General features: G+C 39.5%; 1 pseudogene; it reads right to left on the bottom strand.

Moving 5' to 3' along the window:
- Positions 1 to 17,769: 17,769 nt before the first annotated feature.
- On the bottom strand, positions 17,770 to 18,326 carry LOC138081271 (tigger transposable element-derived protein 1-like; annotated as a pseudogene).
- Between the last annotated feature and the right edge of the window lie 3,423 nt (positions 18,327 to 21,749).

The following is a 21,749-nucleotide window of genomic DNA, read 5'->3' on the forward strand; positions in this document are numbered from 1 at the left end:
TGGTGAGTACTTAAACAGTCTCAGAGTTCAAGACACAGCTAGCTCTGTCTCTGAAGAATCAGTTACCCATGATTAAGACACAAATCTTGGGATCAAGTAAACCTGGGATCAAGTGAAGCTTCATTTTAACTCAAGCTAAAGCTTCATCATTAACTAACTTCAAGTATAATGTTGGGAAAACTTTAAACGTCTTCTTTTCATTTCTAAAATGAGAATATAATATCCACTTCTTTAGGATGTTCTAAAAACAAAATAGGGCTTCCCAAGTGGCACTAGTGGTAAGTACTCCCCTGCCAATGCAAAAGACCTAAGAGTCAAGAGTTCAATCCCTAGGTCAGAAAGATCTCTTGGAAGAGGGCATGGCAACCCACTCCAGTATTCTTGCCTGGACAATCCCATGGACAGAGGAGCCTGGTGGGCTACGGTCCATATGGTCTCAAAGAGTGGAACACAACTGAAGCTATTTAGCATACACGCAAGGAAAGACAAAGTCATTTAATTAATTTCTCTGGTAACTTTGCAAGGTCAACTGTTCTTATTTTTACAGGCTCTTAGTTCAAAACAACCTAAATAGGAAAAGCTCTCTGAAAGACTGTATATGAAAGGAAAGAAATTTAGTATTTAAACCTGAAAAGCTGGTGCTGGACTGTTTATGTGTTTGCACTATCAGGTCCTTGAATTGTCTTTCTTTATTAAAACATTTCATTTCCATATATCTTAAAGAATCTCCCTATAATTTTTAGTCTAACCTTGGCACTATTTTCTAGCATCTAGCCTTATGAATTCACTAGTTTTTGCCTTTATTTTCCTTATTTTTTGTGGAAATTTGAGAGAAAGGTGGGGTCATTTGGATATTATTCTGTCATGTTGAGCTAGGACATCTTTAGCTAGCTAATTTAGTTTCTAACTTAGGTGACACATATCTGTCTATTTCCTTGGGTTTTGAGTAATTTGTAATTTGAAATTACATTTGTAATTTCAATTACTCACTTCCATGAAAGGCATCAGAATTTTCAAGCAAAATGATAAGACTTTAGCAAGACCCTATGTGGTAAGCTCTTAAGTTTTATGAAATTTACCCATCTGGCCAGAAATAAATTGAGGGATTTTTTCTGAAAATGGAATGCAACACATATATAAGGATAATGCAATTAAACCTCCAATTGATAAAATATAGATATTAAAAGTTTAATGATGGACATGCATTCCAAGAGGAGATTTATGAGGTAAGAAATAAACCATTAATAATATCAGTAGGCTTAATAATCCCTTCATACTAAACTATACTCCAATGGAAAAAAAATTAATTGCCTATTTTACTACTGGCATTCTATTCCTTTCAAATTTTAATAAATAATCAACATAATTAATCAACAGTCCAAATTGCCATAAATTTATTTAATGCCTACATGTCTAAGTATGCAGGTCAAGAAGCAACAGTTAGAACTGGACATGGAGCAACAGACTGGTTCCAAATAGAAAAGAAGTATGTCAAGGCTGTATATTGTCACCTTGCTTATTTAACTTATATGCAGGGATATAATGGGAAATGTTGGACTGGATGAAGCACAAGCTGGAATCAAGTTAGCCAGGAGAAATATCAATAACTTCAGATATGCAGATAACACCACCCTTATGGCAGAAAGTGAAGAACTAAAAAGCCTCTTGATGAAAGTGAAAGAGGAGAGTGGAAAAGTTGGCTTAAAGCTCAAAATTCAGAAAACTAAGATCATGGCATCTTGTCCCATCTCTTCATGGCAAATAGATGCGGAAACAATAGAAACAGTAAGACTTTATTTTGGGGGCTCCAAAATCACTGCAGATGGCGATTGCAGCCATGAAATTAAAAGATGCTTACTCCTTGGAAGGAACGTTATGACCAACCTAGACAGCATATTAAAAAGCAGAGACATTACTTTGCCAACAAAGGTCTGTCTAGTCAAAGCTATGGTTTTTCTAGAGTCATGTATGGATGTAAGAGTTGGACTAAAAAGAAAACTGAGCACCCAAGAATTGATGCTTTTAAACTGTGCTGTTGGAGAAGACTCTTTTTTTTTTTTTTAACTTTACAATACTGTATTGGTTTTGCCATACATTTACATGAATCCACCATGGTTGTACATGAGTTCCCAAACATGAACCCCCCTCGAGAGTCCCTTGGACAGCAAGGAGATCCAACCAGTCCATCCTAAAGGAGATCAGTCCTGGATATTCATTGGAAGGATTGATGCTGAAGCTGAAACTCCAATATTTTGGCCACCTGATGAGAAGAACTGACTCACTGGAAAAGATTCTGATGTTGGGAAAAATTAAAGGCAGGAGGAAATGGGGATAACAGAGGATAAGATGGTAGGATGGCATCACCGACTCAATAGACATGAGTTTGAGCAAGCTATGGGAGTTGGTGACGGACAGGGAAGCCTGGTGTGCTGCAGAACATGGGGTTGCAAAGAGTTGGACATGACTGAGTGACTGAACTGAGTGCCTAAGCCATTGTGCTAGATGGTATGAAGACTATAAAGAGGAAAGGATGTAGCTCTTGTGTGTATAGAGTTTACAGTCAAAGACATAGAGCTGGGTGTGCCAAATGTGGTATTTCTTAAAAGGAGGAATTAATGGGACTTCCCTGGCAGTCTAGTGTTTAAGACTCAGTGCTCTCAATGCAGGGGGCTTGGGTTCAATACCTGGTCGGGGAACTAACATCTCACATGCTGAGCATGTTGGCCAAAACAAACAAAAAGGAAGAATTAGTAAATACTGAATATATATTTACTCCAAAAGCCATTGCCCTCTCTCTATTTCATTGAAATGAATATAGGAGAGGAAATGAGCCAAGAGTTCGTGGAAAATGGGCCAAATGCTATAGATAGAGATGCAAGACACAGAAATATGTAGAGAGAAAGGTTGTATAAGTGTATTTGGGCAGAAATCTGAAGAGCATTATAGAATGAGAGGGACATCAGCTCACTGTAGGACAATCAGGCTTGTCTTTAGACTGTTTCTAACTTCCTTTCCTATGAAAAGAAATAGACACTCTTTAGAAGATCAATGCTACACCTTAAATATACATATATGTAGCATTTGAGCTCTAGGAATAATACCCTAGTGTGCCATTTATGCTGTAAAAGCCATAAATGTTTTGAACTTGACTCAGAAGTGAAAAGGCTCTCCAGAGATGCTTTTAAATGTTCAAAGTTGAAGACATATTTTTCCTCTCTTTAAAAGTGAGCAAAAATCCCAAAGGAGAGAAGCCAAAATAAATAAATTAATGTGATGGTGGGGAAAATAGTGGACCAGCTGAAAAGATGATGTTAGGAAGCAGGCAGTTTGATAAATTCAGTTTTCTGAGCATACACGATAAAGAGTAAGAACAAAAGGAACAAGCCAAGGAAAGCAAGTTTCAATACATATTACAAAAATATATATAAGCAGAGGAGTGTTTATTCTAAAACTAATGGGGCTTAATTTTAAAACTTCTTTATTTCTACTGTCTCCTTCCAGGGTCTTGGGAGGGGCTATAACAATGTATTCATGTGATCATATATCTTGAAAATTTTACAAACCAAGTTATTTTAACCAAAGTCAGTTAAGATCACTGTCACTTTCCTCTCCAGTTTATGCTCTGAGACAGGTTCCTTTCTGTCAACTGAGGCAGATTCAGCGTGGCCTCAGTTGTTACTGGGATTTAGCTAGAGGGGTGCTGAGTTGCAGATTTTTTTAATTATTTATTTTACCTCATAATATTGTATTGGTTTTGCCATACATTGACTTGAACCCACCATGAGAGTACACGTGTTCCCCATCCTGAACCCCCTCCCACCTCCCTCCCCATCCATCCTTCTGGGTCATCCCAGTGCACCAGCCCCGAGCACCCTATCTCATGCATCAAACCTGGACTGGCGATTCATTTCACATATGATATTTTACATGTTTCAATGCCATTCTCCCACATCATCCCACCCTCGCCTCTCCCAAAGTCTAAAAATTGTTCAATACATCTGTGTCTCTTTTGCTGTCTCACATACAGGGTCATCATTACCTTCTTTCTAAATTCCATATATATGCATTAGTATACTATATTGCTGTTTTTCTTTCTAGCTTATTTCACTCTATATAATAGGCTCCAGTTTCATCCACCTCATTAGAACTGATTCAAATATATTCATTTTAATGGCTGAATAATATTCCATTGTATATATGTACCACGGCTTTTTTATCCATTCATCTGCTGATGGACATCTAGGTTGCTTCCATGTCCTGGCTATTATATACAGTGCTGTGATGAACATTGGGGTACATGTGTCTCTTTCAATTCTGGTTTACTCTGTGTGTATGCCTGGCAGTGGGATTGCTGGGTCATAAGGCAGTTCTATTTCCAGTTTTTTAAGGAATCTCCACACTGTTCTCTATAATGGCTGTACTAGTTTGCATCCCACCAACAGTGTAAGAGGGTTCCCTTTTCTCCACAGCCTCTCCAGCATTTATTGCTTGTAGACTTTTGGATCGCAACCATTCTGACTGGTATGAAATGGTACCTCGCTGTGGTTTTGATTTGCATTTCTCTGAGAATGAGTGATGTTGAGCATCTTTCAAGTGTCTGTTAGCCATCTGTATGTCTTCTTTGGAGAAGTGTCTATTTAGTTCTTTGGCCCATTTTTTGATTGGGTTGTTTATTTTTCTGGAATTGAGCTGCAGGAGTTGCTTGTATATTTTTTGAGATTAATTCTTTGTCAGTTGCTTCTTTTGCTATCATTTTCTCCCATTCTGAAGGTTGGTTTTTCACCTTGCTTATAGTTTCCTTTGTGGTGCAGAAGCTTTTAATTTTAATTAGGTCCCATTTGTTTATTTTTGCTTTTATTTCCAATATTCTGGGTGAAAGGTCATAGAGGGTCCTGCTGTGATTTATGTTGGAGAGTGTTTTGCCTATGTTCTCCTCCAGGAGTTTTAACGTTTCTGGTCTTACATTTAGATCTTTAATCCATTTTGAGTTTATTTTTGTGTATTTTAAATAAGTGCATTTGTAGCATTGTTTTTAGATTCTAATATAAGTGATATCGTATGATTTTTGTCTTTCTATGACTTACTGCACAGTATGACAATCTCTATGTCCATCTATGGTGCTGTAAATAGCATTATTTCATTCATTTTTATGGAGGAGTAATACTATATTGACTATGCCAAAGCTTTTGACTGTGTAGATCACAATAAACTGTGGGGAATTCTGAAAGAGATGGGAATACCAGACCACCTGACTTGCCTCTTGAAAAACCTATATACAGGTCAGCAAGAAACAGTTAGAACTGGATATGGAACAACAGACTGGTTCCAAAGAGGAAAAGGAGTATGTCAAGGCTGTATATTTTCAATCTGCTAATTTAACTTCTATGCAGAGTACATCATGAGAAATGCTGGGCTGGAAGAAGCACAAGCTGGAATCAAGATTGCCAGAAGAAATAATAACCTCACATATGCAGAAATAATAACCTCACATATCCTTATGGCAGAAAGTGAAGAACTAAAAAGCCTCTTGATGAAAGCAAAAGAGGAGAGCGAAAAAGTTGGCTTAAAGCTCAACATTCAGAAAACAAAGATCATGGCATCTGGTCCCATCACTTCATGGGAAATAGATGGGGAAACCGTGTCAGACTTTATTTTGGGAGGCTCCAAAATCACTGCAGATGGTGATTACAGCCATGAAATTAAAAGACGCTTACTCCTTGGAAGGAAATCTATGATCAACCTAGATAGTATATTCAAAAGCAGAGACATTACTTTGCCAATAAAGGTCCCTCTAGTCAAGGGTATGGTTTTTCCAGTAGTCATGTATGGATGTGAGAGCTGGACTGTGAAGAAAGCTGAGCATTGAAGAATGGATGCTTTTGAACTGTGGTGTTGGAGAAGACTCTTGAGAGTCCCTTGGACTGCAAGGAGATCCATCCAGTCCATTCTGAAGGAGATCAGTCCTGGGTGTTCTTTGGAAGGAATGATGCTAAAGCTGAAACTCCAGTACTTTGGCCACCTCATGCAAAGAAGTGACTCATTGGAAAAGACTTTGATGCTGGGAGGGATTGGGGGCAGGAGGAGAAGGGGATGACAGAGGATGAGATGGCTGGATGGCATCACCGACTTGATGGATGTGAGTCTGAGTGAACTCCGGGAATTGCTGATGGACAAGGAGGCCTGGCATGCTGCAATTCATGAGGTCGCAAAGAGTCGGACACGACTGAGTGACTGAACTGAACGACTGAACTGAATGCTGTATTTACAATTTTGTTTATTTTGCTTGATAGGGGTTCTTGGAATTTCATAAACTTCATGACACAAAAAACTCTGGATGAAATATAACTTCTGGATTGAAGAAGTTGATAACTGACTTGGAGGAAAATAAGAGATCCCAAGAAATCAATAGGGTAAATAAACTGACACAACATGGGAGTACAAATAACCACCTTACCTGGCTCCTAAGAAACCTGTATGTAGGTCAAGAAGCAACAGTTAGAACTGGACAGAGAATAATGCACTGGCTCAAAATTGAGAAAGGAGTACATCAAGTCTGTATATTGTTCATTCAAGTCTGTATGTTGTTACCCTGCTTAATTAAATTCTATGCAGAGTAAATCATGTGAAATTCTAGGTTGGATGAATCACAAGCTGGAATCAAGACTTCTGGGAGAAATATCAGCAACCTCAGATATGCAGATGATACTACCCTAATGGCAGAAAGTTAAGAGAAACTAACTTGATGAGGATTAAAGAGGAGAGTTAAAAATATGGCTTAAAACTCACCATTCTAAAAACTAAGATCATGACATCCAGTCCAAACATTTCATGGCAAATAGATGAGAAAAAGTGGAAACAGTGACAGATTTTCTTTTCTTGGGTTCCAAAAACATTTCAGATATTGACTGCAGATGTGAAATTGAAAGACGATTGCCCCTTCGAAGGAAAGCTATGACAAACTTGGACAGCTTATTAAAAAGCAGAGACATCACTTTGGCAGGCAAAGTCTGTAGAGTCAAAGGGATGGTTTTCCAGTAGTCAAGTATGGATGTTAGAATTGGACCATAAAGAAGGCTGAGTGCTGAAGAATCAATGCTTTTGAACTAAGGTCCTAGAGAAGACTCTTGAGAGTCCCTTGGACAACAGGGAGATCAAGAATACTGATTTGAAGGACTGATGCTGAGACTGAAGCTCCAATACTGTGGCCACATGGTGCAAAAAGCCCACTCATTGGAATAGATCCTGATGCAAGGAAAATTGGAGGGCAGGAGAAGGGGGAAACAGAGGATGAGATGATTGGATAGAATCACTGACTCAATTGACATGAGTTTGTGCAAACTCCAGGAGATAGTGAAGGATAAGGAAGCCTGTACTACTGCAGTCCATGGGGTTGCAAAGAGTCAAACATGACTTCATGACTGAACAAAAACACTAATACCGCTGGGTTTGAAATGAGGATACCATCTCTCCTGTTCCTGACTATTATAATAGTCATTATAATTACATGCAAGAAGAAGAATTTCATCTCTTCTTCATTATGTTTGAAAAGGAAGCCATTCAACCAATACATTGTTCCCAAAAATCAGTCTTTGAAATGGTTCACTTCAGTTAAGTGGCTCAGTCATGTCCGACTCTTTGCAACTTCATGGACTGCAGAATGCCGGGCCTTCCTGTCCATTACCATCTCCCAGAGTTTACCAAAACTCATGTCCATTGAGACGGTGATGGCATCCAACCATCTCGTCCTCTGCTGTCCCCTTCCTCTCCCACCTTCAATCATTCCCAGCCTCAGGGTCTTTTGAAATGAGTCAGTTCCTCTCATCAGGTGGCCAAAGTATTGGAGTTTCAGGTTCAACATCAGTCCTTCCAATGAACACTCAGGACTGACTTCCTTTAGGTTGAAATGGTTGAATCTCCTTGCAGTCCAAGGAATTCTCAAGGGTCTACTCCAACACCATAGTTTAAAAACATCAATTCTTCAGTGTTCAGCTTTCTTTATAATCCAACTCTCACAATCCATACATAACTACTGGGAAAACCATCCCTTTGACTCTACAGACTTTGCCTGCCAAAGTGATGTCTCTGCTTTTTAATATGCTGTCCAAGTTTGTCATAGCCTTGACTAGACAAATATTTGTTGGCAAAGTAATGTCTCTGCTTTTTAAAATGCTGTCTAGGTTGGTCATAGCCTTTTTTCCAAGGAACTAGTGTTTCTTAATTTCATGGCTGCAGTCACCATCTGCAGTGATATTGGAGTACAAAGAAATAAATTCTGTCATTGTTCCCATTGTTTCCAAGTCTATTTGCCTTGAAGTGATGGGACCAGATGCCATGATCTTAGTTTCTGAATGCTCAGCTTTAAACCAACTTTTTTACTCTCCTCTCTCACTTTCATCAAGAGACTCTCTAGTTCTTCTTCACTTTCTGCCGTAAGGGTGGTGTTATCTGCATATCTGAGGTTATCGATACTTCTGGCAATCTTGATCCCAGCTTGTGCTTCATCCAGCCCAGTGTTTCTCATGATGTACTCTGCATGTTATTCAAATAAGCAGGGTGACAATATACAGCCTTGACATACTCCTTTTCCTATTTGGAACCAGTCTGTTCCATGTCCAGTTCTAACTATTGCTTCCTGACCTGCATACAGATATCTCAGGTAGTCTGGTATTTCCATCTCTTTCAGAATTTTCCACAGTTTATCATGCTCCACACCAGTCAAAGGCTTTGGCATAGTCAATAAAGCAAAAATAGATGTTTTTCTGGAACTCTCTTGCCTTTTTGACGATCCAGGGGATGTTGGCAATTTGATCTCTGGTTCCTCTGCCTTTTCTAAAACTAGGTTGAACATCTGGAAGTTCATACTGTTCAAGCCTGGCTTGTAGAATTTTGAGCATTATTTTACTAGCATATGAGATGCGTGCAATTGTGCAGTAGTTTGGGCATTCTTTGGCTTTGCCTTTCTTAGGGATTCTAATGAAAACTGATCTTTTCCAGTGCTGTGGCCACTGCTGAGTTTTCCAAATTTGATGGCTTATTGAGTGCAGCACTTTCACAGCATCATCTTTTAGGATTTGAAATAGCTCAACTGGAATACCATCACTTCCACTAGCTTTGTTCATAGTGATGCTTCCTAAGGCCCACTTGACTTCACACTCAAGGATGTCTGGCCCTAGGTGAGTGATCACAACATCGTGATTATCTGGGTCATGAAGATCATTTTTGTATAGTTCTTCTGTGTAATCTTGACACCTCTTCTTAATATCTTCTACTTCTGTTAGCTCCATACTATCTCTGTCCTTTATTGAGCCCATTATTGCATGAAATGTTCCCTTGGTATCTCTAATTTCCTTGAAGAGATCTCTAGTCTTTCCCATTTTATTGTTTTCATCTATTTCTTTGCACTGATCACTAGGGAAGGCTTTCTTATCTCTCCTTGCCATTCTCTGGAACTCTGCATTCAAATGAGTATATCTTTCCTTTTCTCCTTTGTTCTTTGCTTCTCTTCTTTTCACTGCTATTTGTAAGGCCTCCTCAGACAGCCATTTTGCTTTTCTCCATTTCTTTTTCTTGGGGATGGTCTTGATCCTTGTCTCCTGTACAATGTCACAAACCTCCATCCATAACTCAATAGGCACTCTGTCTATCAGATGTAGCACCTTAAATCTATTTCTCACTTCCGCTGTATAATTGTAGGGATTTGATTTAGGTCATACCCAAATGGTCTAATTGGTATTCATTCATAATAAACTTTTGATGGAGAATCCATTCATTTACATATGACTAGAATGGCCATTAAACATTGATAATATGACCAACCTAGATAACATATTCAAAAGCAGAGACATTACTTTGCCAACTAAGGTCCGTCTAGTCAAGGCTATGGTTTTTCCAGTAGTCATGTATGGATGTGAGAGTTGGACTGTGAAGAAGGCTGAGCGCTGAAGAATTGATGCTTTTGAACTGTGGTGTTGGAGAAGACTCTTGCGAGTCCCTTGGACTGCAAGGAGATCCAACCAGTCCATTCTGAAAGAGATCAGCCCTGGTTTTTCTTTGGAAAGAATGATGCTAAAGCTGAAACTCCAATACTTTGGCCACTTCATGCGAAGAGTTGACTCATTGGAAAAGACTATGATGCTGGGAGGGATTGGGGGCAGGAGGAGAAGGGGACGACAGAGGATGAGATGGCTGGATGGCATCACTGACTCGATGGACATGAATCTGAGTGAACTCTGGGAGTTGGTGATGGACAGGGAGGCCTGGTGTGCTGCGAATCATGGGGTCGCAAAGAGTCGGACATGACTGAGCGACTGAACTGAACTGAACAAGTCAGATACTGCTAGGTGCTGGGGATGCAAGGACTCTGCCTTCCTGTAGCCCAGAGCCTAGGTTTTTGTTGTTGTTTCATTTTGTATTTTTAACCAGATAACCACAATGGTGTGATCACTCACCTAGCCCCAGACATCCTGGAATGTGTAGTCAAGTGGGCCTTAGGAAGCATCACTACAACAAAGCTAGGACTGGAAAAGGTCCCTGTTCATTCCAATCCCTAAGAAAGGCAATGCCAAAGAATGATGCAACTACTGCACAATTGCACTCATCTCACATGCTAGCAAAGCAATGCTCAAAATTCTCCAAGCCAGGCTTCAATAGTACATGAGCTATGAACTTCCATGTGTTCAAACCAGATTTAGAAAAGGCAGAAGAACAAGAGATCGAATTGCCAACATCAATTGGATCATCAAAAAAGCAAGAAAGTTCCAGAAAAACATCTATTTCTATTTAATGACTGTACCAAAGCCTTTGACTCTGTGGATCACAAGAAACTTGTGGAAAATTCTTCAAAAGATGAGAATACCAAACCACCTCACATACCTCCTGAGAATTCTGTATGCAGGTCAAGAAGCAACAGTTAGAACTGGACACAGAACAACAGACTGGTTCCAAATTGGGAAGGGAGTATGTCAAGGTTATATATTGTCACTCTGCTTATTTAGATTATATGCAGAGTACATCATGCAAAATGCCGGGTTGTATGATTCACAAGGTGGAATCAAGATTGCCAGGAAAAATATCAATAACCTCAGATATGCAGATGACATCAGCCTTATGGCAGAAAGTGAAGAAGAGCTAAAGAGCCTCTTGATGAAAGTGAAAGAGGAAAGCGGAACAATTGGCTTAAAACTCAATTTTCAGAAAACTAAGATCATGGCATCCAGTCCCATCATTTCATGGCAAATAGATGGGGAAACAATGGAAGCAGTAACAGAGTCTATTTATTTGTACTCCAAAATCACTGCAGATGGTGACTGCAGCCATGAAATTAAAAGATGCTAGCTCCTTGGAAGAAACACTATGACCAACCTAGACAACATATTACAAAGCAGAGACGTTACTTTGCCAACAAAGGTCCATCTAGTCAAAGCTATGGTTTCTCCAGTAGTCATGTGTGGATTGTGAGAGTTGCACTATAAGAAAGGTGAGAGCCAAAGAATTGATCCTTTTGAATTTAGGTGTTGAAGACACTTGAGAATCCCTTGGACTGCAAGGAGATCCAACTAGTCCATCCTAAAGGAAATCAGTCCTGGTATTCATTGGAAGGACTGATGCTGAAATTGAAACTCTAATACTTTGGCCACCTGAGGCGAAGAACTGACTCACTGTAAAAGACCCTGATGCTGGGAAAGATTGAAGGCAGGAGAAGAAAGGGACGACAAAGGATGAGATGGTTGGATGGCATCATTGAATCAATGGACATGAGTTCGAGCAAGCTCTGGGAGTTGGTGAAGGACAGGGAAGCTTGTCGTGCTGCAGTCCATGGGGTCAGAGTCGGACACGACTGAGTGACTGAACTGAACCAAGAGTGTTGAAACATTAAACAATCACAGAAATTCACACAGAATTACTTATTGCATTTAAATAGTGTGACCATAAAGTAAGAAGAACCACAAGAGTGTAAAATAATTAACTTCTGAAAGAGATCAGATAAGGTGTTCCTGAGAAAGTGTCAATTAAGCTGAGATAATGACAAGCAAGAGGTAAGGAATGATAATGAGGGATTAATGGAGAGCCTATCAGGCAAGTGGCAAAGAAATGATCCTGAATTGGGGCAGAAATCCAACTCAGGAGACCAGAGGTCTCCACATTTGATTTTGATCATGTATAATTGGGTTAAAAAATTTAACCACAGTACAGTATTTGTTAGTTTGTTATTTGTAAATAGTATACATATACAATTATATTTATATTTTGTGTATAATACAAAAATAACAAAATATAAATGTTTAAGTATTGACAAGAATGGTACAGCAACATTTCCACTCTCTCAAAAAATTAGCACAGTTAATTTGTTATTTAATTAAGTACTGTTAATCAACTTGTGAATAGATTATGCATTTTTACTTTAAAAATTTTTTTCTTCATGCTTTTTAATGTGGTGATTAAGTTTTTGTCTATGTCCAGTTTATTTTAATGACTAATTGTATGCCTATCATAGCTTTAAAATGTTAATAGTTCACAAAAGTAGCAAATCTAAGTAAGAAAATTGCATGATTAGCTAAACTAGCCAAATTATGACTTTTCTTTTTCAACCCATTTACCCAGTAAGCAAAAGTTTTAAAAAAAAAAAAAAGCCTAGAAAATTACAATTTCTTGGCCTCACTTGTCAGGCAAACTAACCAGAGTGTGTCATATTTTTCAGTTTTTAACAAATTAATCTAAAATCCACAGAAATTCTTTATTAAAAATTTCGAAGTGATTAGAGAACCTTGTTTCCATGGACATGAAGTTTGCAGAGGTAAGAATACTTACAGTTGATGCAATCACACAATTTTCTGTGTGTATACCATAATGATGGAAAACCTTCCAAATATCTGTCTTTCAAAAAGCTTTATCCATAACAGGAGTTTCTTTTTAAAAAAAGTATCATTATCTATTTCACTCGTTAAAGTATCACAGTTACCTCAAAAAGATTAGGCAAATTTAGCTCCAAAAAATTGCTAGTAGGTTTGAAATTGAAGAGAGCCATATGACAGAAAAGATAACCATGTTTTTTCAAAAGGAAAAGTTTGGAATTGTCTTTAAGTACAATTCTAAGGATCATTCCATTGTTAACTAGCAAAGCTTTGGATATTAAAAATTTTAATAGTCACAGCTCATCTTACTTCCAAAGAACTGTACACACTCTATTCTAAAAGGATTGTTATTTTAAAAGCTGTAGTACATACACACAATGGAGTATTACTCAGCCATTAAAAAGAATACATTTGAATCAGTTCTAATGAGATGGATGAAACTGGAGCCGATTATACAGAGTGAAGTAAGCCAGAAAGAAAAACACCAATACAGTATACTAACACATATATATGGAATTTAGAAAGATGGTAATGATGACCCTGTATGCAAGACAGCAAAAGAGACACAGATGTGTAGAATGGACTTTTGGACTCGAGGAAGAGGGAGAGGGTGGGATGATTTGGGAGAATGGCATTGAAACATGTCTACTATCATGTAGGAAACGAATTGCCAGTCTATGTTCGATACAGGATACAGGATGCTTGGGGCTGGTGCACGGGGATGATCCAGAGAGATGATATGGGATGGGAGGTGGGAGGGGGGTTCATCATTGGGAACTCATGTACACCTGTAGCGGATTCATGTCAATGTATGACAAAACCAATACAATATTGTAAAGTAAAATAAAGTAAAATTAAAATTAAAAAAAAAAGCAACTTCAGTTTAGCCTTAGTAAAGAGTTAAACTATTTTTAAAAGAAATCCTGCTTTGCAAAAACAGCAGTGCTTTAAAATACTCTGAAAGGTGACAGAATAGCAAGGGTGAACCCATTTAGCAATCCAAGTTTTCAAGCACCCACTCCTTCCCAAAGAGCTCCTCCACTCTCTGTGATGGTTCACCTTCTGACAGAGGTAAGAAGCAAATAATTCTTTTTGAAAATATCACTGAAGTCCACTTTTATAATTTCTACATGAATATTAAAATAAATCATAACAGTTTCTCTATGACCTCAGTGTAATATTATATTGACACCCCTTTTTTCTCTCTTCACCTCACTTTGTAAACTCCTGCTTTAGAAGAACCAAGACAAAATCAAGGAGGCTGAGGACGAAAAACAAGATGAGTTAGGGATGATGCAGGGGCCAGATCCTATAGGATTTGGGGAAGCATGTTCAGAGTTACTTCATGAAAACCAGAAGCTGCAACCAAGTATATGGTGCAATTTTTAGGAAGTGGAAATATACTTGTTGTTGTTGTTCAGTTGCTAAGTTGTGTCTGACTCTCTGTGACCCCATGGACTGTATCCCATCAGGCTCCTTTGTCCTCCACTATCTCCTGGAGCTTGCTGAAATTCATGTTCATTGAGTTTGTGATATATATACCAGATCAGAACTAGGTTTAATTTATATCACTATTCTGCTGCTATGTTATTATCAGTACTAGTGTTTGCTGTTAACTTTTCTAAAGAAGCTATAATCTTAGTATTTTTATTTTATTTTATTGTTGTAAGAACACTTAACATGAGCTCTACTCTCTCCGTAAATTTGTTGTAATTGTTCAGTCACTCAGTCAGGTCTGACTCTGTGACCCCAGGGACTACAGCACACCAGGCTTCCCTGGTCTTCACCATCTCTGACTTTGCTCAAACTCCTGTCCACTGAGTCAGTGATTCCATCCAACCATCTCATCCTCTGTTGATCCCATCTCCTCCAAAAATTTTTGTGTACATCATTATTGACTATAGGTATATAGTTCTACAGCAGAGCTCTATAGCTTATTCATTTAACTGACTGAAACTTATGCCCATTGATTAGTAACTCCCTTTTTCTCACTTCCCACAACCCCTGGCAACCACCTTGTCACTCTTTGATTCTATGGATTTGACGATTTTAGAGACCCTATGTAAGTGAAATCATGCCACATTTGCTTTTTGGTAACTGGCTTATTTCACTTAGCATAATGTTCATACATCACATTTTCTTTATCCATTCGTTTCCTTTTAATGTGTCTGATTCCATGAAAAGCTGTTTAATCTTATTTTCTCCCACCTCAGCTATTGTTGCCATTGTTTTGAAATTTTAATGGTCTGTTTAATCCAAATGTCTGAGAATCACTGATCTACATAAGATCTATTATTCTTTTACATAAAATATATGATCCCTTGGGATTGTATACTTGAAGAAAAATATATAAGGCCATAATGAAAACAAGCCTTCCCCTTTTTTTTTACTATTGTTTAAGAAAAGACAATATGACAGAATGATCTAAAAATGGCATAAAATGACATAAAATGACATAAAAAATGACAGAATGATCTCTGTTCATTTCCAAGGCAAACCATTCAATATCACAGTAATCCAAAACTATGCCCCAACCACTAATGTCAAAGAAGATAAAGATGAGTGGATCTATTAAGACCTACAAGACCTTCTGCTGCTGTGGCTGCTGCTGCTGCTGCTGCTGCGGCTGCTGCTGCTGCTGCTGCTGCTGCGGCTGCTGCTGCTGCTAAATCGCTTCAGTCGTGTCTGACTCTGTGCGACCCCAAAGATGGCAGCCCACCAGGCTCCTCCGCCCATGAGATTTTCCAGGCAAGAGTACTGGAGTGGATTGCCATTGCCTTCTCTGCAAGACCTTCTAGAACTAACCAAAAAAGGATGTCCTTTTCATCATAAGGAACTGGAATGCAAAAATAGGAAGTCAAGAGATACCTGGAGTAACAGGCAAATTTGGCCTTGGAACACAAAATAAAGCAGAGCAAAGGCTAGCAGAGTTTTGCCAAGAGAACACACTGGTCATATCAAACACCCTCTTTCAACAAGACAAGAGATGATACTACACATGGATATCACCAGATCAGTTCAGTTCAGTTCAGTCGCTCAGTCATGTCCGACTCAGCGGCCCCAGGAATCGCAGCACGCCAGGCCTCCCTCTCCATCACCAACTCCTGGAGTTCACTCAGACTCATGTCCATCCAGGCCATGATGCCATCCAGCCATCTCATCCTCGGTCGTCCCCTTCTCCTCCTGCCCCCAATCCCTCCCAGCATCAGAGTCTTTTCCAATGAGTCAACTCTTTGCATGAGGTGGCCAAAGTACTAGAGTTTCAGCTTCAGCATCATTCCTTCCAAAGAAATCCCAGGGCTGATCTCCTTCAGAATGGATTGGTTGGATCTCCTTGCAGTCCAAGGGACTCTCAAGAGTCTTCTCCAACACCAAAGTTCAAGTGCATCAATTCTTTGGCACTCAGCCTTCTTCACAGTCCAACTCTCACATCCATACACGACCACTGGAAAAACCATAGCCTTGACTAGATGGACCTTAGTTGGCAAAGTAACGTCTCTGCTTTCTCTCTAGGTTGGTCATAACTTTTCTTCCAAGGAGTAAGCGTCTTTTAATTTCATGGCTGCAGTCACCATCTGCAGTGATTTTGGAGCCCAAAAAAATTAAGTCTGACACTGTTTCCACTGTTTTCCCATCTGTTTCCCATGAAGTGATGGGACTGGATGGTCAATATCAAAATCAGACTGATTATATTCTTTGCAGCTGAAGATGGAAAAGCTCTGGAGAGTAAGCAAAAAACAAGACCAGGAGCTGACTGTGGCTCAGATCATGAACTCCTTATTGCCAAATTAAGATTTAAATTGAAGACAATAGGGGAAACCACTAGATCATTCAGGTATGACCTAATCAAATCCCTTATGATTACACAGTGGAAGTGACAAATAGATTCAAGGGATTAGATATGATAGATAGAATGCCAAAAAGAAAACTGAGCACTGAAGAATGATGCTTTTGAACTGTGGTGCTGGAGAAGGCTCTTGAGAGTCCTTTAGACTGCAAGGAGATCCAACCAGCCAATCCTAAAGGAAATCAGTCCTGAAAATTCATTGAAAGGACTGATGCTTAAGCTGAAACTCCAATACTTTGTCCACCTGATGTGAAGAACTAACTTATTGGAAAAGACCTTGATGCTGGGAAAGATTGAAGGTGGGAGGAAAGGGGATGAAGATGAGATGGTTAGATAGAATCACCAACTGGATGAACATGAGTTTGAGCAAGCTCTGGGAGTTGGTGATGGACAGAGAAGCCTGGCATGCCGGAGTCCATGGGGTCACAAAGAGTCGGAAATGACTGAGTCAGACATGACTGAATTGAACTGTGAAGAATAGAAATGGGCTTCCCTTGTGGCTCAGATGGTAAAGAATCTGCCTGCAATGCAGAAGACCCAGCCAAGTTCGATCCCTGTTTAGTGAAGATCCCCTGGAGAAGGAAATGCAACTCACTCCAGCATCCTTGCCTGGAGAATTCCATGGACAGAGGAGCTTGGTGGGCTACAGTCTGCGGAGTCACAAAGAGTCAGACACAACTGAGTGACTAACACTTCCATTTCCACTTCTCTTTGCATAAAATAGTTGCCTATAATTAAAGATGCCACAGAGATGTGTCCCAAGGGTTTGGAAAAACCATAGTTTATATACCTCTTTCTGGTCAGTCTCCTACCAGCTATTACACTGGATATATCATTAAGCATGCTCTTCCAAGTGTGCTGATAATTACCTGAAGATTTTAGAAAACCATAAAGTAACAATATACAGGCATCCTTCAGAGATATTGCAGTTTCAGTTCCAGATCAGCACATTAAAGAAAATATTGCAATAAAGTGATTAACACACTGTTTTTGTTTCCCAGTGTATTTAAAGTTATGTTTTATACTCCTTGTAATAATGAAATAGAATAACTAAAAAATAATGTGCATGTCTCAATTTAAAAATGAGTTATTGAAAAAAAAATGCTGACCATCATCTGAGCTTTCAGCAAGTCATATTCTTTTTGCTGATGATGGATCTTGCCTCAGTGTTGATGACTGCTGACTGATCTGGGTGGTGGTTGCAAAGAGTGAAATGGCTATAGAAGTTTCTTAAAGTAAGACAACAAAAAGCTTTGATACATTGATTTGACTCTTCCATTTACCAATGATTTGTCTGTAGCATTCAATGCTGTTTAACAGCAATTTACCCACAAAAGAAGTGGTTTAAAAATTGCAGTAAATCTTCTTAAGTCTGCCACTGCTTTATCAACTAAATTTATATAATGTCCTAAATGTTTGTTGTCACTTCAACAATCTTCACATCATCTTTACCAGGAGTAGTTTCCATCTTAAGAAACCACTTTCTTTGCTCATCATTAAGGAGATCCTCCACTTCCATTAAATTTTAATCATGAGATTGCAGGAACACAGTCACTTTTTCATATTTCACTTCTAAATTCTAGTTCTCTTGCTATTTCTACCATATCAGGAGTTACTCCCTTCACTGAAGTTTAAACCCTTCAAAAGTCACCCATTAAGTTTAGAAGCTACTTCTTCTTCAGTTCAGTTCAGTCGCTCAGTTGTGTCCGACTCTGCGACCCCATGAATCACAGCACGCCAGGCCTCCCTGCCCATCACCAGCTCCCGGAGTTCACTCAGACTCATGTCCATCGAGTCAGTGATGCCATCTAGCCATCTCATCCTCTGTCGTCCCCTTCTCCTCCTGCCCCCAATCCCTCCCAACATCAGAGTCTTTTCCGATGAGTCAACTGTTCTCATGAGGTGGCCAAAGTACTTAATTCCTGCTAATGTAGTAATTTTGACCTCTCTCCATGAATCACAAATGTTCCTCACTTCAGTTCAGTTCAGTCACTCAGTCGTCTCTGACTCTTTGTGACCCCATGGACTGCAGCATTCCAGGGCTTCCCTGTCCAACACCAACTCCTGAAGTTTACCAAAATTCGTGTCCATTGAGTCGGTGATGCCATCCAACCATCTCAATCTGTCAGCCCCTTCTCCTCCACCTTCAATCTTTCCCAACATCAGGGTCTTTTTCAATGAGTCAAATCTTCGCATCAGGTGGCCAAAGTATTGGAGTTTCAGCTGCAACATCAGTCCTTCCAATGAACACCAGGACTGGTCTCCTTTAGGATGGACTGGTTGTACCTCTTTGCAGTCCAAGGGACTCTCAAGAGCCTTCTCCAAGACCATAGTTTAAAAGAATTAATTCTTTGGCACCCGTCTTTCTTTATAGTACATGACTACTGGAAAAAAAACATAACCTTGACTAGACAGATCTTTGTTGGCAAAGTAATGTCTCTGCTTTTTAATAAGCTGTCTAGGTTGGTCATAGCTTTTATTCCAAGGGGCTAGCGTCTTTTAAATTCATGGCTACAGTCACCATCTACAGTGATTTTTAAGCCCAAGAAAATAAAGTCTGCCACTGTTGCCACTGTTTCCAATCTATTTCCCATGAAGTGATGGGACCAGATGCCATGATCTTAGTTTTATGAATGTTGAGTTTTAAGCCAACTTTTTCACTCTCCTCTTTCACTTTCATCAAGAGGCTCTTTAGTTATGCCATAAGGGTGGTGCCATCTGCTTATCTGAGGTTATTGATATTTTTCCCAGCAATATTGATTCCAGCTTTGTGCTTCATCCACCCCAGTGTTTCTCATGATGTACTCTGCATATAAGTTAAATAAGCAGGGTGACAATATACAGCCTTGATGTACTCCTTTTCCTATTTGGAACCAATATGTTGTGCCATGTCCAGTTCTAACTGTTGCTTCTTGACCTGCATACAGATTTCCCAAGAGGCAGGTCAGGTGGTCTGTTATCCCATCTCTTTCAGAATTTTCCACAGTTTGATGTGATTCACACAGTAAAGGTTTCAACATACTCAATAAAGCTGAAATAGATGTTTTTCTGGAACTTTCTTGGTTTTTTTTGATGATTCAGCAGATGTTGGCAATTTGATCTCTGGTTCCTCTGTCTTTTCTGAATCCAGCTTGAAAAACTGGAAGGTTATGGTTCACGTACTTTTCAAGCCTGGCTTGGAGAATTTTGAGCATTACACTACTCGAGTGTGAGATGAGTGAAACTGTGCAGTAGTTTGAGCATTCTTTGGCATTGCCTTTCTTTGGGATTCCAATGAAAACTGACCTTTTTCCAGTTCTGTGGCCAATGCTGAGTTTTTCAAATTTGCTGGCATATTGAGTGCAGCACTTTCACAGCATCATCTTTTAGGATTTGAAATAGCTCAACTGGAATTCCATCACCTCCACTAGCTTTGTTCATAGTGATGCTACCTAAGGCCCACTTGACTTCACATTCCAGGATGTCTGGCTCTAGGTGAGTGATCACACCATTGTGATTATTTGGGTCATAAAGATCTTTTTCGTACAGTTCTTCTGTGTATTCTTGCCACCTCTTCTTAATATCTTCTGCTTCTGTTAGGCCCGTACTATTTCTGTCCTTTATTGAGCCCATCTTTGCATGAAATGTTCCCTTGGTATCTCTAATTTTCTTGAAGAGATCTCTAGTCTTTCCCATTCTGTTGTTTTCCTCTATTTCTTTGCATTGACTGCTGAGAAAGTCTTTCTTATCTCTCCTTGCTATTCTTTGGAACTCTGCATTCAAATGGGTATATCTTTCTGCCAGGGTTTTGCCCTGGTGGATCCAGGATGATTCGAAGGGGAGACGGATAGGCGAGGAAAATTTTATTTAATTAGAAATATAAGATTAGATTAGCAAAAAATAGTGTAGTAGGAAAATGAGTGGAGAAAAGGGGCTGATTAACTTCGTTTACGTGGAAAACCAATCAAGTTCCAGACAAGGAACTTGCACCGTCTACGTTGGGTCACAGGCGCCTGCTTGAATAGCAGAGGGTGCCCCGCCTTGGGCTCCCTCTCGCGTGGGTCTCAGAAGCCCAGGCAAGTAAGTAGACTCGGTGAGCCTCCGCGTTCCAAGGGATCAGCCTGAAAAGGAGAGAGAGGGAGAGGGAGCAAGAGAAAGTATCGGGGAAGGCCAGGCTTGTGCAAAAACCCCTCCAACTTTATTATTTAAAAAGTGTTTATATACTCTAAATTTTACATAATGGAAGATACAGAGTCATGCAGGGGCAGCAGTCCTGACCCTTTCTGTATATCTTTTTGTATACAAAAGGTCTCAGGTGATTTACATTATCTTCTGGCCAAGAGGCCATCACTTTTTGACTCTCTTCCTTAATGAATGTTAATCTCATTTCCCCTGAAGTGTTTTTCTTTAATCTGCATCTCCTTAAAGCACTAAAGTTACATCTCTACAGAACAAAGGTGCAGTGGGTTATAACAAAGAAGGTACTTAACTCAAAGATCTAATGTTACTACTTGTTTTTTCTATATACCAACTATATCAACCAATAAAAGATATGAAAATTTGGCAGCAAGTATTGGCTCAACAATGAAATGCTTAATCAGTTTTATTCTAATGATCTTGACACCTCAGAAGCCCCTGCATTCCTAGGATGTTTTAAGCTTCCTGTGCCTCTTGCGGTTGGGAGACTGTAAACAATACACAAGCTGTAAAAAGTCCGGAGGAACCTGTTAGGCAAACTAGAGAGTTATCAGAGGGGGTTTGAACTGAAACATCCCTTTCAAATGCAGAAGACTAAAGCCCTGCGTTAACTTTTTCCAGAGTGTGTCAGAAGAGTGGAAAAGTACAATACAATAAGGCAGGCAGATTCTTATTTTGGGGTTACATGCTCAGGAAATACCAGGGGGAAACCCTGAGGCCTGACTCGCCTTGCCCATCAGGCCTCTCCGCATGACCTTGTCATGGGTGGGATTCCTCACGCTGGCTCCCAGCAGGCATCTTTCCTTTTCTCCTTTGCTTTTACTTCTCTTCTTTTCACAGTTATTTGTAAGGCTTCCTCAGACAGCCATTTTGCT

Source organism: Capricornis sumatraensis, chromosome 6, assembly GCF_032405125.1.
Source record: "Capricornis sumatraensis isolate serow.1 chromosome 6, serow.2, whole genome shotgun sequence".
Lineage (NCBI taxonomy): Eukaryota > Metazoa > Chordata > Mammalia > Artiodactyla > Bovidae > Capricornis > Capricornis sumatraensis.